Source organism: Papaver somniferum, chromosome 7 (assembly GCF_003573695.1).
Source record: "Papaver somniferum cultivar HN1 chromosome 7, ASM357369v1, whole genome shotgun sequence".
NCBI classification, from domain to species: Eukaryota; Viridiplantae; Streptophyta; class Magnoliopsida; order Ranunculales; family Papaveraceae; genus Papaver; species Papaver somniferum.
In genome coordinates, this window is record NC_039364.1 from 101,578,258 (window position 1) to 101,593,435 (window position 15,178).

Sequence of the window (15,178 nt, forward strand, 5' to 3'; positions counted from 1 at the left end):
TGGACTTCACGGTATTAGGTAACAGCTTATAACTCTTGTTCCTTCCTTCTCCGCCGTGAACAACTTCTCCAATATCTGAAAAATCTGCATGGATTCGAGGTCTTACGCTATGACCGTCCTGTAAAGAATTCAATAACATGATCAGAATAAAGTTACCATGGTTTCATAAAAGATATGTGGAGAATATTACTTGAGAACATCCTGGAGATAATTTTCGTTTATCACCAGAAAGGTACTTCAGTCTTGGTCGACCAGAGATCATCTCAGCAGACGGAGGAATCTTCACTGGAGGCTGACTAACTGTCACGAATTCATGCAACCTCTCAAATTGTTGATGCCAGAATTCTATATAACCTGGGGTTACATATGCAAATCTATCAGAACCAGGAAACCAGTAACTACTCCCTTCCACGTGAGTGTGATCTAAACGAGACGCAAGCTGATCAACTGATGGTTTCCTTCTCCGGGTAGTTGGAACACATTGATCCATACCCATTTGTCGAGCCGCCCTATCAATGTTGTATTCTTCTACGGCCCACTCTCCATGCATAACGGATAACAAGTGACCAGGAGTACAGCTCAACATGAAGGATCTCTCACCATCATTCGGGTTAGCACCAGATTTCAGAGTCGTGCTCTCTCCAGTATTGAAAGTCGTTGGTTGAGAAACATAATCAGGAACCGACACCCACGGACGAAAGTCGAACTCCGATTCTTCATCCAACACATCAATGAGGCGTGCTTTAGACCGAGGCTGCTTTGTAGACCAACGCATGATTCGGGCATTATCTTTCTCGGCGAAGATGTGACGGGCATCAGTATTTGGTCCTTGCAGGATATTACGTGGGATAGGCGCATAATTCTTGAAGTGTCCCACATCAAAGCTTGAAGAAACATCGTGTTAACATAACACTCAATCTTCATGAAGCCATTCGACACGCTGGAATCTAACACCAAGGAGTCTAAGTTAGAATACAAGGAACCCAGGAATAAGCTACCTATTGGGAGTTGCTCACCTTGAGCCATCTTAATAGCAAAAGGGATTACGAAAGGCTTCAACAAATGTCCACTGTCTTCGAATATGTCTCTGGATAACCATAAGCATAAGAAAGCGGCAATAGGTAACATACCGGTGATGGGACTATCAGAAACTTCATCTCTTGGCCACCAACGTGTCAACCAATGGGCATAACAACCTTTACTACCAGACGCCTTGTTCACTTCTTCCATCGCAGCTGTCAGAGTGTCAAAAACCACTTTTTCCTCATCCGAAAGACCTCCAGAGAAATTACCTGTAATCGGGAGATGCATCAAAGCAGCCATCTTCTAAGGTAACAGTAAATTCTCCCCATCTACATATGAAGGTATGAGTGGGAACACACCAACGAGCCAGCAAAGCCACGATACTTTTCACATCATGATTAATAGACAAGTCTCCAGAAGCTTGAATAGCTCTCGTCACTTGCGCCTGGTTGAGCATAGCCCTGACATGAGGGAAACCCAACATATGCCTCCCATCCAGAATTTTTTCCAAAGGGCGTCGAGAAAGCTTAAACTCTATGGTCGATGCAAGGAAAAGCCCTCGTTCGAGACAAAGCCGTATTACCATCTTCGGGGTCACCAATTTCTTCTGAGTCACAGTCCTAGGGTTGATCAGAAGACGATATACTGGGGACTTGAGATATGCTTCAGCTCCTTTTGGATCCTCCTCAAAGAATGCGTCGTCTATATTCGGAATGTTCTTCACGCCAGTGGCATCCTCCTCTTCTTCACCAATGGAGGTCTCGTCCATGCATGCATCATCCCTGGAGATGTCATCATCAGTATGCGATTCGTCCCTTGAAGTATCGTTGGCTGAGGAATTGGTCATTTTGCTAAAACAACTGCAAAGTCCACATTACATTCTACTTCAGTATGCTGTCCAGACATGAATCAAAAATACGGCAAAAATGGTAACTCTTAACTCTTACCTTTTGTACTTCCACTAACAATAGTGATAGTAACGGTAGAGTTAACACCTCAAAATCGTTCGTCTCTTCGAAAACTGCAAAAACGAACGAAACTTTATTAATTTCGAAACTGATTTTTCATAAAATCACGGACACAATTTTCATAATGTGAACATTCACACAACTGACCTATGAAGTTCATAACAATAAATATTTCATCATAAATATATTGTCTATCTTCGAAGGTTCCTCAAAACCCACGTTTGATTTTTCGAAAAAACAGCAATTAATGCAACTTGCATACATAAATTCTCAAGATTTTATCTAATGAAAACAAATCATGCAAATAAAATATACATCATATTTTGCACAATATATGTCACGGCTGCATATATATATAAAAAATATTTTTCCTTCGTATCGTCGTTATTTGTCTTTAAAACGAAGGTTTATTTCAAAAATATTGTGAAAGCTCACATCTCATACATATGATAAAGTTTTGTATTTACATGAAAGCTCATAAGCAAAATTTTATCACTGGACACAAGTTCATCATACATTTTCCTTCGTGTCGTCGTTATTTGTCTTTAAAACGAAGGATTATTCCGATTTCATGAAAATTCACTTCTTTTATGATAAACCTTGGTACACATGAAAGCTCATAACTAAGTTTTATCACTGGACCTAGGTTCATATTAAAAAAAAATCTCTCCTAAATCAGGGATTATAGTTAGTTTTCAAAACTAACGATCGAACGAACATACGTTTTCAAAAACGAGGGTTTTTTCATAAAACTCACACTAATATACACACATGTATATAACTTCATCATGATCAAAACATGAACAACTCATGAAGGTCATAACATCAGCAAATCAAAAAAAAAGCACCTGGTCGGTTTGGCCGGAATCGGCCGGCGGCAACGGCAACGACGGCGGCAGTGGTGGTCCGCGCGGCGGGAATTCTCCTGCTGGCGTGAAGGTGCAGAGATGATGGAAGCTGGTCGTGAAAAAAAAAGGATTAATCCTTTTATATCAATTTTATTTCCAAAACCTAATTTTCTAAGGATTTCCTTATTGGGCCCGACCCGCGAATCCTAACCGACCACGGACTCGTCGTCCAAACCAGCGGTTCAACACCAATTTATGCTCATCAAACGACGCTCCAATCATGACATTGAAGCCTTCATCAAGTCGTGGTTTGCTCATGCTCTCTAAATCCGGTAACGTCTCAACTTACGACTAAGTTCAATTACTGGTATTATTATTTATGGCCGGAAAATCACCATTTAATGCTGACTGAGGAACACTTTCCTCAGTAAGCAGGGGACTTAATGTAGATGGTGGATTTTCGACAAAGGCTAAAATCGTAAACTCATAATTATACGAAGCTCTGATTCAGCAATCAGACGTGAGTATCGAGACACGGGTCTCTCATCGAATTCTCAACGGAGAGTACTTTCTCTCAGAGTACATGTAGATATGTAGTCTCACGACTGGACAACGACATATCTCATGAATACTGAATACTTTCAGTGATTATTTCTATATAGTATCACGAGATGGACGGCTCCTAGACAGCTTGCTCTGCTAGTATAGAGCGATAACGTCTTCAGGAACAAACAACAAGTTTACCCTGACTATATAAAGGATATGACTTACCGACAAGATCATATCGGGATAATTAATGCTCCTAGAAAGCTTGCTCTGCTAGTATAGAGCCACAAAGTTAATTATTCCTAATTAAGATTAATTCTGCCGTGACATTCACTACTGAATTCCCAGAATAATCTATTATTGCTCATATTCCATGGTCGAATCCACGACTGGTCCCATGGAATGGCAATAACAATTTCTCCTATTCCATGGTCGAATCCACGACTGGTCCCATGGAATGGCAATAAACAATTGTTCTGATTCTATGATCGAATCCACGGCTTGATCTCATAGAATAGCAATAACTATATTATCTCATTACTCCGATTTCATGATCGAATCCACAACTGGTCTCGTAAATGGTAATAGATAAATCTTAATTACTCCGATTCTATGGTCGAATCTACGATCCCATGGAATGGTAATGCTCACTTTATTATTCTGAATTCGTAGTCGAATCCTCAACTGATCTTATGAATTAATAATAAACATCTTATTGATCAGTTTTGTGAATTATTCTCCACTGAATTCCACAATTAGTAATAAATAATCAACAACTGGGCATCTGAGCTACCTCTAAGTAAGCCCCGATTCAAATGGTGAAGGTGTATTCAACGACGATACACTAACAGTCACCGCACGAACGAGTATTTCAAAAATACAACGAAACGATGAACCTATGCAAAATAGAGAAGAAAATAATAAATAATTAAAAATATTGACCAGGGTGCTGGGTGCACGGACACACGACCGACCGACCGACCGTGTCGTGGTCAATCCCACGCCAGCTTTATATTTTTAATGTATTTTTATTATTTTCCATGATTTGATGAAAATTCTCTCATTTTATCAAATCTCCTTCATCTCGAGGAAACTCCTCGGTTTCATGGTACTTCCATAAATCCATAAAAAATAATATAAAATTAAGGAAAGGAGTGTGGGGCGTGACCATTGGCCAAATGGCCATGCCTTGGTCCCAACCGGCCCCACACCCCAAGGTTCCTTATTATTTTATTATTATTATTTCTCTAATTTCATGAAAAAAACTCCTTGATTTCATGGTATTTTTGCACAAATCATCAAATAATAATAAAATAATATAAATTATGAAAACTTGCGGGACCGGGCCTTGGCCGGCCGGCCATGCCCTAGCCGGTCCCACACGCCCCTTTGCTTTATTATTTTAGTATTAGTTTTCCTTGAATTCATCAAATTCCTTGATTTCATGGTATTTCTCTCAAATTAGGAAAAATTTCCTCAAATCATCAAAATTACCTAAAAAATATTAAAAAATTATGAAAACTCGTGGGACCGGGCCCAAGCCGGCGGCCATGCCTCCACGGTCCCACACGACCTTGTTTTTATTATTTTAATATTTTTTTCTTCTCTGAACTCATGAAAACTCCTTCAGTTCATGGAAACTCCCTAAATTCATCAAATTTCTCAAAATTCATGAATTTTTCATAAAATCATCAAAATATTATTAGGGAAACTCGTGGGACTGGGACCTAGCCGGCCGGCCATGCCTTCCACGGTCCCACACGCCCTTATTTTTATTATTTTAATATTTTTTTCTTGCTTGAACTCATGAAAACTTCTTCAATTCATGGAAACTCCCAAAATTCATCAAATTTCTCAAAATTCATGAATTTTTCATAAAATCATCAAAATATTATAAAATTAAGGAAAAGGCACCACGGGACCGTGGTCATGACCGTCGACCATGCCTTGACCACGGCGGTCCCACTGGTGGGTTTTATAAACAACCTACAAATTGACCTGCAAGTATACAGGGTCAATTGTAGCTAGAATGGGAAGAAAGGGAAAGTCCACAGGGACAAGGGGGAGTAAATGTTGTTTTCTAGCTTCTCTAGCTGCTTCCTAAGCTAACGTGGAGCTGAATGGACTGATGTATGAGAGCTGAATATGGGCAGTAAACAGTGAGTGAAACAAGTAAAGATTGTGGTGCTAAGACACCACTGTGAGCATGAGAGGAAAACAAACAGTGAGCAATGAAGGTAAAATAAATGAAAGAAAACAGAAAACAAGCAAAACAGTTGAAGATGGAAGTGTATGAAGATGGATGAGAATTCTCCTTCACCTAGCTAGTTCACCTTGGTTACATCCCTGTCATGTGGCTAGTTAACTACCTAAAGTCCTTGGATAACCCCTAGCATTGCCTATCTGATTAAAGCATAGGCAATCACAGATCATTTAGGGTCTAGGTCTCTAACTAATTTGGCTTTGTGAATCCCTTAGATTATCACTAACTCCTAGCATTAATGGTCTGTTTAAAGCACCACTAATCACAAGCCAGTGAACCTTTGGAATGTTACTAACCTAAATGTTTTGAGCTCAACAGGGTCTAACCCAAATGGCTAACCAACAAATTTCAGTTGTCTTCTCACCCTAGTGGTGAATTAGAACATAACAAACATGGTGATTTACATGAACATTAACATACACAAGAACATGAACATAACATCAGAACAGAGTTTAACAGTGAAGAACAAGTACTGACAGTATAATTGAAATTAAACATGAAATTGAAATTAAAATTAACCCAATTAGGGGGTATCTCGGCTAACCCAAGAACCCTTTAAACATTCTACATCAGTTTCTATTTATAGCTTACATCAAATCCCTAATTTCTAAACCCTAAAATTTGGGGATTTTCAATTTCTCTCACCCATTTGCGATTTCAGCTCGACCCATGCTTTATCTTCTCTTCCTCCTTCTCCTGCTACGTTTCTAGCTTGATTTGTGTCATCAACTGCACACTCTAGGGTTCAGAGAGGAAGAGTGTGAGATTGATGGAACAACTCGGCTAGGAGGATAGGGGGCTAGGTGGTAATGATGGTTTGGGGTATGGTGAGATAGGATGGTTGTGGCAGGGGAAGTGGTTGCGCCAGAGGAGACAGTGGAGGTGGTGGCGATGGCAGGGTATGGGGGTGGAGCAGTTGCAGAGAAATGAGGAGATGGGGGAGAAGTCGATGGAAATGGGATTAGGGTTCGTTTGGTTGAGGGTATAGGTTTCTGATGCTAGGGTGTGAGGCGGAGACATCAAGAGTTGATGTACGAGGACGAGAATCCGTTGGATTATCCCATATAGATTGACTCGAACGGCTAAGATGAAGAGGTATGTAGCGACCGTTGGATAATTCGATACAACGAAACCGATGGCTACAAATGGAGCTAGGTACTATGGTGTTTGACAAGAGCTTTGGATTTTGATGCACAATGATGAGGTGGCCGTTGGATGATGAGATGGATCCAATCTGACAGCTCTCATGGAAATGGGTATGGATAATGGAAATGGATTTGGGTAAGGGTTTTGGGCCTTGGGTATGCCAAGCCCATATCTTCTTTAAGAACAATTCTTCCTCTTCAAGCCCACTTCTAATTGATCCGGCTCTTGCAAACATCATTCTTCGCTGCCTTTCTGTGGGAGTCTTTTCCGTTTCTTTGCTCTTTTTGCTCCGTGAGTTAACCAGGCTTTATTTAGTACCTAAAAATGCAAAATTAATTAATAAAAATATTTATTCTTGAAAACAATGAAAATACAGAATATGGGATAAAATGTAGAATTAATGCACAAAAGATGAGTTAAATGCCAAGAAAAATATATAGAAATATGCACTTTTTAGCACTCATCAAATACCCCCAAACCTGAATTTTACTTGTCCTCAAGTAAAAAAAAACTAAGGAAATCCTACCTATACCACTGTCGCTGGTCTCTCGATTGCATTTAGCGAATGCAATAAGCCTTTTAAACCACTAAGTGTCCCTAGTGGACGAGTGAAGTCTCGTGAAGGTTTGCTTAGAACGTACCAACAAAGTTCTAGGTCAAAATATAAGCTCAGATTCCATCAAATGTGATATGTGCAAGTCAGTTTAAGCTCACAGCAAAATGGAGATGTCAATCTAGCTATCAAAGGCACAATCCTAGCACTGATAACAAATAAAGCATGTGATAAGAGTGTAAAGGTAATCTACACATGTGTAGAAAGATCAGATGTTATGACTCCTAATCACCAAGAGATAGTTTCTCAGGCTAAGAACCAAGGTCGAAATCTAGCTAGCTGTCCGGACTTTACGAGAATTGTGAATGAGTAGGAGGTGTTTCACAATTACTCGCGTTGTACATCAATGGCATACCCTCTTGCTTTACAATGAAACAACAAAAGATGACTCTTTACATGCTCTTATTTACATTGACTACTCTCTTTTATTTTTGGAACAAGAGAGGATGGAATTGATAATACTTGATTGATTTTTCTTTTTTTTTTTTTTTTTTTTTTTTTGAATATACATCGTTTTTTTTTTTTTTTTTTTGATAAGGAAACACTTTTGATACATATACAAAAGGAAACAAAAAAATTACATGACCTTTGCAAGAGGTAGCCCTTTTTGATGCACCCAGTTAAATTCGATGGTTTGTCTTTCTAATGTAACCTCCACCTTCTATCCCAACCAACCAAAGAACAAGCCTAGTCAAGTTTTCCTTCAGTATTCTAAAGTGATTGGCAACTAAAACTTCCGATAGAACACCTCAAGGATGAGGCTATACATGTATTGGTAGATCGTGCGCGTGCAAGTTTCTTATCACTATGTGATTGTGCTAGAATCAGGGTGCCTAAATATCTAGACTAAGACTCAAAAATTACATATTTGCACAAGAGTCAACATTTCAAGGTAAATGAGCTCGATTTTTTATGATTTTTTTTTCGATTTTTTAATTTTTTATTTTCAATTTTTTCAAAAGAAGGAGTTCTTGTTTTCAATTATGGCATATTATCATGGTATCTACTCTATACCCCCTAAACCTAAACTAAACATTGTCCTCAATGTTCAAAAGATGTAAGAATTATAATACAACAATTGGATAGGATTATGCTGAGTAGAGAAAAAGGAAAGAGAATACCCGATGTCGTGAAAGCAAGATTAGAACTCCGTTATTCAAGGCAAAAATCCAACATTTTCAGCCGAGATCATTGGATTAGCAAAATTATATACAAAGGAACAAAAGGTTTTTAAAATTTTTATCTACTGGATTATACAAAAAATTCACCATACACTAACAATCTAAAGAGTTGAGGATAACCCAAAGACGAAGTGTAGAGGTTTCAACAGCTTCACACAATATACCAGGAAAGAAACACAGTGAAACTGTGAAACAAAATGAGCTACCCCCAAACCTGGATTTTCAACAGATAAATTTTGGATACAAAAATCTCGCAGTTTTGGGGGTCATCATCACAAGGTCTAGCTCGAAATGAACTTGGTAGGGACGGGTACACTGCTAATTCAACTGTGGCTCCTTAAAAGTATTGTATTTAGATGCAAATAGTCCCAAGAGGACTTGAGAGGCACACAGTTCCAAACCTGGGTTGGAAATTTTCAGAAATGGTTTGACAATATCGGTACCAACCAAATCTAGGTGGGTGGAAGGCATTAGATTGTGACTCAGGCAGGACGATAGGCACATCATTATTAATCAATCAATATCTCCTAATCTTCTACAAGTGTCACAACATGCTCACAATCATCAAACAAATTAGCAGTCCACAATCAGAATCAACATCATCAACAGATTTATTCTCATGCATCGAAAATCAGGAGAAATATCACAATGTGACCTAGGTAGAGAATCAGACACATCAAATATATTTTCATGCATATTAACATTAGGGTCTACAGAAGATTCAACTATTCCTATGTGCATCTTCATAGGACATATGCACATGCTCAAAATCAGTATCAACATCACAGTATATGGAATACTAGAAGAAACATCATTCATGAAGGTCGAGGAGAGAAGCCTAATGTATTTGAACCCAAAGGTTCCATAACATTTTCAGTATAGACATGTCTTCTAACATACATCATAATCATCATCATCATCATGATAGGGATTTTGCAATCTAGGAATTTTCAATCCTAAGGTCGGAGCTATCACAAGAATAAGACTCTAACTCTGGGGGTGACTCATACCATTGTGGTGTTGTCCCTGTTTCCCTAACAGATTCCCTTGATGGGTTTCTCTGCAATCTCAGCTAAAAATTTCCATGCATCATCCACAGATTTATCAAGAAATTTACCATTACACGTAGACTCAACCATGTTCGAGATCTAAAGTCTAGTCCCTCATAGAGGATGACGACAATCTCCACTTCTCAAATCCATGGTGGGTCGGAATTCGCTCAACAAATCATTAAAACGTTCAAATAGTGAAAAACAGTTTCCTCATCCAATTGGACAAACCAATTGATACTTTGACGAATAGCGATGGTCCTATGATGTGGAAAGAATTTTTTGAAAAATAGATCTGTGAGTTGGTCCCAAGTGTTGATTGATTGTGGTCTCAAACCGTAAAACCATGTTTTGGCCCTTTCCTTTAGAGAAAATGTAAACAAACGCAATTTCAGAGAGTCTTCGGACATATGATCAGGTTGCATAGTCCGACAAATTTTTTCAAAGTCTCTTACATGAGTATAGGGGTTCTAAGAATCGAACCCTCGAAATATAGGAAGTATTTGTATCATGCTTGCATTTATTTTAAAAGGGTTATTGGTTTGAGGTAAGACAATACATGATAATGGAATTTTTATTGTGGGATACATGTATTCATGGAGAGCACGAGGTTGGCCCATATTGAAAAGACACAAAGCCCACTATTTGGTTTTAATGGGTTTTTAAAAATTTGGTTTTTTATGGGAAAATTTTGGTTTTGATGGGAATGAAAAACATTTGGTTTTTAATGGGTTTTAGAAAATTTGGACTTAATGGGAAAAGAAAACACTTTGGTTTATTGGGTTTTGAAAACTTTGGTTTTATGGGATAAAAGGCCAAGCCCACTGTTGGGTTTTGGAAAAATTGTTGTGAAACAGAGCCCAACTTTCGGCCTAGGGTTTGGGTACACGGCCCACTAACGAATTCAGCAAGCCCAGAAACTAACGAAGCCCAGCTGAGTTGGTAGGTTCAGTTAAACTTGTTTAGGTTGTTTGTTGGGTTTTTGAAACCCAAAATTTTGATAGGGACAATCCCACAGTTAAGCTCAAATACAAACCCAAAAGTTAACTTAAATTACAAGCCCAACAAAAAAATGGAAAAAATTATTACAAGCCCACAAATTAAAAATGGAAGCCCACAGGTTGGGTTCTCTTAATGGGTTTAGGCTTACTTGCTTAAGAACAGCCCAGCTGCTCAGTTTGGTTGCAAAAGCCCAATTGGGCTTTGGATCATCCTAAGCTTTTATCTTTGTTGAGGCCCAGTTGGGCTTGTGATTTTCTCCTCAGCAGCACAGTCCTGTTGGGCTTGGTCTTCAGCAGGCTCACCAGCTCAGGGATTTGCAGCAGGAGCAGATCAACAGCTACAGGTGCAGAAGGCATCAACAGGCAGCAACAGGGAGAGTAACAGCCTCAGTTCCACCAGTTCACCAGCAACAGCAGAGGCAGTGCAAGCAGCAGCAGCACCAGGTTCAAGGCAGAACCAGCAACAAAGGTGCAAATGGGCTAAGCTGTTCACAGCAGTGCACTAAAGCAAGGGAAAGTCATAAACAGCCCCCGGCAGCGGCGCCAAAAACTTGGTGGGTTTTATAAACAACCTACAAATTGACCTGCAAGTATACAGGGTCAATTGTAGCTAGAATGGGAAGAAAGGGAAAGTCCACAGGGACAAGGGGGAGCAAATGTTGTTTTCTAGCTTCTCTAGCTGCTTCCTAAGCTAACATGGAGCTGAATGGACTGATGTATGAGAGTGAATGGGGGCAGTAAACAGTGAGTGAAACAAGTAAAGATTGTGGTGCTAAGACACCACTGTGAGCATGAGAGGAAAACAAACAGTGAGCAATGAAGGTAAAATAAATGAAAGAAAACAGAAAACAAGCAAAACAGTTGAAGATGGAAGTGTATGCAGATGGATGAGAATTCTCCTTCACCTAGCTAGTTCACCTTGGTTACATCCCTGTCATGTGGCTAGTTAACTACCTAAAGTCCTTGGATAACCCCTAGCATTGCCTATCTGATTAAAGCATAGGCAATCACAGATCATTTAGGGTCTAGGTCTCTAATTAATTTGGCTTTGTGAATCCCTTAGATTATCACTAACTCCTAGCATTAATGGTCTGTTTAAAGCACCACTAATCACAAGCCAGTGAACCTTTGGAATGTTACTAACCTAAATGTTTTGAGCTCAACAGGGTCTATCCCAAATGGCTAACCAACAAAGTTCAGTTGTCTTCTCACCCTAGTGGTGAATTAGAACATAACAAACATGGTGATTTACATGAACATTAACATACACAAGAACATGAACATAACATCAGAACAGAGTTTAACAGTGAAGAACAAGTACTGACAGTATAATTGAAATTAAAATTAAACATGAAATTGAAATTAAAATTAAAATTAAACATGAAATTGAAATTAAAATTAACCCAATTAGGGGGTATCTCGGCTAACCCAAGAACCCTTTAAACATTCTACATCAGTTTCTATTTATAGCTTACATCAAATCCCTAATTTCTAAACCCTAAAATTTGGGGATTTTCAATTTCTATCACCCATTTGCGAATTCAGCTCGACCCATGCTTTATCTTCTCTTCCTCCTGCTCCTGCTACGTTTCTAGCTTGATTTGTGTCATCAACTGCACACTCTAGGGTTCAGAGAGGAAGAGTGTGAGATTGATGGAACAACTCGGCTAGGAGGATAGGGGGCTAGGTGGTAATGATGGTTTGGGGTATGGTGAGATAGGATGGTTGTGGCAGGGGAAGTGGTTGCGCCAGAGGAGACAGTGGAGGTGGTGGCGATGGCAGGGTATGGGGGTGGAGCAGTTGCAGAGAAATGAGGAGATGGGGGAGAAGTCGATGGAAATGGGATTAGGGTTCGTTTGGTTGAGGGTATAGGTTTCTGATGCTAGGGTGTGAGGCGGAGACATCAAGAGTTGATGTACGGGGACGAGAATCCGTTGGATTATCCCATATAGATTGACTCGAACGGCTAAGATGAAGAGGTATGTAGCGACCGTTGGATGATTCGATACAACGAAACCGATGGCTACAGATGGAGCTAGGTACTATGGTGTTTGACAGGAGCTTTGGATTTTGATGCACAATGATGAGGTGGCCGTTGGATGATGAGATGGATCCAATCTGACGGCTCTCATGGAAATGGGTATGGATAATGGAAATGGATTTGGGTAAGGGTTTTGGGCCTTGGGTATGCCAAGCCCATATCTTCTTTAAGAACAATTCTTCCTCTTCAATCCCACTTCTAATTGATCCGGCTCTTGCAAACATCATTCTTCGCTGCCTTTCTGCGGGAGTCTTTTCCGTTTCTTTGCTCTTTTTGCTCCGTGAGTTAACTAGGCTTTATTTAGTACCTAAAAATGCAAAATTAATTAATAAAAATATTTATTCTTGAAAACAATGAAAATACAGAATATGGGATAAAATGTAGAATTAATGCACAAAAGATGAGTTAAATGCCAAGAAAAATATATAGAAATATGCACTTTTTAGCACTCATCACCCACGCCTCCTCATTCCTTATTTTATAATTATTTTTCATCATCTCATGGTGTTTTCCTCAGTTTCGTCGAAACCCTAATTTTGGCATATTTTCTCGAATGGATGCTCGATTGCACGCCAGAAAATATCAAAATTCTCAGGACTGAGACGCGGACGCCTTGGGGACACGAGCACGCTATCTTGACCGACCAAGATTGGCTATTTGGCTCACGGAAGCCGGTCCCATCGATTTTCACAGTTTTGACCTAATTTGCACAATTGCTCGAATTAGGTCCAAAACTCTTCCAAACACTTTGGATTTTCATGAAGTGATCGTCAGGCGGTCACGTGACTACCCAGGGCCGGTTTCATGACCCATGGTCGGTCCCTCAGTCCGTCATAATTAATTAGGTTTTCTCACCTAAGGCTCAGACGAGCATTTTCGAATAAATGATTAAGCAAACATTTGATCATTCTTTCACCAACAAATCGTCAACTCTTCAGGAGTTCTTTGTATTTGCTCACGTGAGCATATGGACACTATATGGTTGATCCACGGTCCCATGTAGTCGCTCCCTCCTTCGTCCCATGGTTAAAATTATGACGAACCATGAATTGATCAAATTAGGGTTTCTGAATCCAAGGATCATTATTCCAGATTCCAACCTTAATAATTTTACGACGACCTCATGGTCATTAATCTTATTAATTATTCTCGGTTCAACAACCAGTACTTTAATTAATATTTTGGTCATGCTGCCAATAATCCATCAGATGAGCAACACTTGCTCAGACGATCAAATATTCAACAATTCATCACATGAGTAACACTTGCTCAGATGATAAATATTTGCTCAAACCAAGGAATATTGGTTCAACAATCAATATTCAACGATCCATCGAATGAGAAATACTTGCTCACTTCATCGTAAGAACTATACCTCTGTCTCATGACATGTTCAATTCATGAGTTTCAGAACATCATGTTCAACTCAACAACTACATGGACTCATCGTCCCATCAAACCACGAAGTCATCAATTGACTAACAAACCACGAGACGTCAATCGTGTCACTTTGTGGGGATATCACTTAGGGTTTTGGTATGGCGGTCTACGGCACGTGTGTTCAAACACACGATGGAATGTGAGCAAGTCGTGCAATCAGTTGAAGGAATTCACGAGGTAGTGGGTGGAAAATCGACCAAGTCTCCACACGTTCAGCAACTGATTTCAAACGCGATCTCCACTTCCCCACTCCTTGATTCCATCAACTGTCACACTTCATGGAATCATGGTGTCTAAAATTCCAGCGATATAAAGAAGTCGCTGAATCATGATTGAATCATCGGCATCAGAGGTATCATCAATCTCACGTCTCATCGACAACACGAGATCATCAACTCATCAATTGAGCAACTACTCTCAATTGAGCAATTTCAATCATTCAGAGCTTATCATATTCAGAATTCACACACCCACAATCTTTGATTACCATTAATTTCACAAATTTCTCATCTTCCCTCCTACAGATTAACCCATCCTCTCTTGTGACCGAATTTACTTTGGAACGGTCATTTTCTTGATTTAGGCCGGAGTACTACAGATTGATCTCTCGAATCTAAAGCACCCCCTTTGCAGCGGTGCATCTGTGCGAGGTTTAACATTTCGCTCGGTTCGAGGATTCTCCTCCGTACGGTCGTCTCCTCAATTCCTTAAAAACCAGGAAATCGTTTTTCCCCATCTACACCAATGTTAATCGACTTAGTTGTAAGGTTCTCAACATAAGACACACGATGGAGCCTTCACGGTAAAACATAGCAAGATTGATCAATGAAGATCAATACCGTGGTTAACATACAAGGATATATTCTATTTTTGCATCATTATATGCATAACAACATAATAGACTTTATCCTTGTCACACAAAAGATTTAATCATATTTTCCATCAAATACATGACTGCATAGGCATAACTTTTGTAATTGTCAAAAGTCCATTCGTCCCTTCATCAATACTAATTCATGAACGACTTTACTTTTGACTGCAATATGGGACCTTCAAGTT